The sequence below is a fragment of the Chenopodium quinoa genome, unplaced genomic scaffold (assembly GCF_001683475.1).
Source record: "Chenopodium quinoa cultivar QQ74 unplaced genomic scaffold, ASM168347v1, whole genome shotgun sequence".
In the NCBI taxonomy this organism is placed as follows: domain Eukaryota; kingdom Viridiplantae; phylum Streptophyta; class Magnoliopsida; order Caryophyllales; family Amaranthaceae; genus Chenopodium; species Chenopodium quinoa.
In genome coordinates this window covers 8,214,054-8,216,751 of record NW_018745684.1, presented here as the reverse complement: position 1 = coordinate 8,216,751, position 2,698 = coordinate 8,214,054, and the positions used below count along the sequence as shown (strand labels likewise).

The window sequence follows — 2,698 nt, the reverse complement described above, 5'->3', positions numbered from 1 at the left end:
TAGTTGCAGCGAATTGTTTGATGAAGTGTATTTCAAACAACCAATGCCATTTCAAGTTTCTGTTTTCTATGATGGACAAAGAAAAAATAAAAAACTTGAATTGGTTCAGTACGTGTTTGACTCTCTCATCAGTTGCCATGTGACATGGAGAAAGAGTGGAGGAAAAGGATTCTACAATGGACCACTGCAATTTTTGATGGTAAGTTTACAACACACAATAGTAAATTATAAAATGTTCATTTTAGTAACAATGAATGTTCATTAACAAAATGTTAAATATCGATTTCGTCTAAAATTTTAATCTTTTATATTAATTGTTCATTTGTATTATATTATATGTTCATTTATAGTAATGGGTTTTGGTGCAGCTGTTCTACTTTGACAGAGTTCAAAGATTGAACAAAAAACAACCAAGAACAATTCCAATAATTTCTTGTTGGAAAAGGGATATGTCACTTGAAAAGATAAAAACAGAAAATGATTTGAACTATGGATATGGAAAAGTCCTTCCAAGAATAGAAGAAAAGCCTGCAGACAATCCTAAGGTACAAAATGATCATTTATAAATTATGAAATGTTCAATATCAAAACACATAATGTATTATATGATTTTTCTTATATGTTCTATAAATGACAGGTCTTTATGAATGAATTTGCATCAATGGTACAAGAAGTTGGTGCATCTTTGGCAAGACTTTCTACCAAATTGGTTAAGGCAAAAGAGCTCTTCCCTGGGAATCAGTTGGTCAAGAAGGTAGATGAAGTGTTGGGAAAGATGGCAAGAGAACCATCAATTCTCAGCCAAGATGAAGAAATATTTGGATCAGAGGATTTTTTGAATGCCATAGCTCAAATTGAGAAGGAACTGATGGAGGCAAGTGAAGCAGAAAAAAAGAAAATAGGAAATGAGAAGGAATATGATATAAGGAAGGCATTCAGTTTGGGTTGCAACTTAACTCCCCCAACTCCAACAACTGGTAAATATGCTTAATTAAAAACTGTCATTAATTTGAATATCCTTACTTAAAGAGTATAATATAATTAAAGAATTAAAATTTAATTTATTTGAACACAGAAGCACAGATTAATGTTGCAGCCACAACTTCAACAACAACTGATGCAAATGTTTCTTCTAAGCCAGAAGAGGGTAAACCTTTAATATCTATGTACAATTATGAAAAGTATAATGTTCATTTATAAAATAATAAGTTTGTTTAGTCTAAATATTCAAAAAAGTATATATTCAGAATAACAAATGTTCATTTACATTAACAATTTCATATATTTTAAATCAACAGAAAGAGTTGGAGGTTCAAATTCTGAAGAACCACAAGATGGAGGAAATTCAAAAAAGGTAAAAAGTTCACTTATATAGTATTAAATGAATATTTGTGATTGTAAGATATTCTTCTTTAATGATACTAAGTTTATATATGTGTGAATGCAAATTAATACAAAAAGCATTAAACAAAGGTGAAGGTTCAAAATCTGAAGCATTAGAAGAAAATGTTGAAGGAAATTCAAAGAGTGGTACAATGTTCACATATTACAAATAAATGATCAAATTATTAAGTATAATGTTCATTTCTAGTTATATTAAATTTTTTTCATGTATTTTGTTTGCAGCATCTGATTCAAAAGTTGGTGATCCCAAGACACCAACTGAAAATAGGGAAGCTGCTGGAGATATTTCTACAATCTTCAAATCTCCAGCATGTTCAAGTATGGAAGATATCCTTGATAAATCAAACAAGAAAGGAGGAATCATGGGGTAAACATGGAAGACCTATCTTGTTAGAAAATATATAATTTTGAATGGACATGTAGAATAAATTTGGTTATAAAGTGTAATTATTTTGGACAGTTTTTGTTTATGAAGTTAGTAATGGATATGTATTATAAAATCAGAAGGGAATATTTTGCTTTAGGGTAGGAATGCACAATTTAAGATATGTAAATTATGTATTTTAATTTAAATGTTTTAGTAATATTTTAAGTGTTTATTGTTCAAAAAAGGAGAATAATGTTTTTTTATATTAATTACTCTTCATTACTAACCATGATTAATATTTCAGAGAAGACAAGAAGAAACAGATATATGCTTCAAATGTGAAGGAAAGGTAAATGATTATTCCACATATACATGTTCTTTTACATTAAACTGAATAATCATTTATACTATATTTATATTCAGTGAGACAAAAAAGGATTCAAAAGAAATTGAAACAGAGAAGATTCAAATTTCCAAAAACACAACAGGACAAAGGTAAATAGTGTTTACATGTGTATAGATTTATAATGTTCATTATCAATATACTAAATGATCATTCATAATTCAATATTTATTCAGTGACAGAGAGAAGACTTTGGAAAGAAAAAAATCAAGAGAAGCTGAGAAGGCAAAAACTGAGATTGCAAAGGAAAAAGATATAAGGTATTACTATTTGTTCTTTATATAAATTATTTGTTCATTATTAAAAAAATTCATATTTGTATTAATATATGGTCACATTAACTAGGCCACAAAGGGAAATCCCAAATGTTCCTCTTGCTTTCCGATCTCCATACATGGTCAAGTACAAGGATTTGTTCAAAGATGAAGACACAATGAACAAACTTGTAACAGACTATGCTTATAGTGGAAAAGATCAAAGGTATACATCACTTACTTCATTAAAACTTTAACATTATGTTTGTT

At 28.6% G+C, this 2,698-nt stretch overlaps 1 long non-coding RNA gene across 1 annotated transcript; it reads left to right on the top strand.

The window, feature by feature from the left end:
- The first annotated feature begins 817 nt into the window (after positions 1–817).
- On the top strand, positions 818–1,341 carry LOC110718158. Its single transcript, XR_002510842.1, has 3 exons — positions 818–977; positions 1,076–1,147; positions 1,299–1,341. It is a non-coding gene; the product is annotated as an uncharacterized LOC110718158 (long non-coding RNA).
- The last annotated feature ends 1,357 nt before the right edge of the window (positions 1,342–2,698 follow it).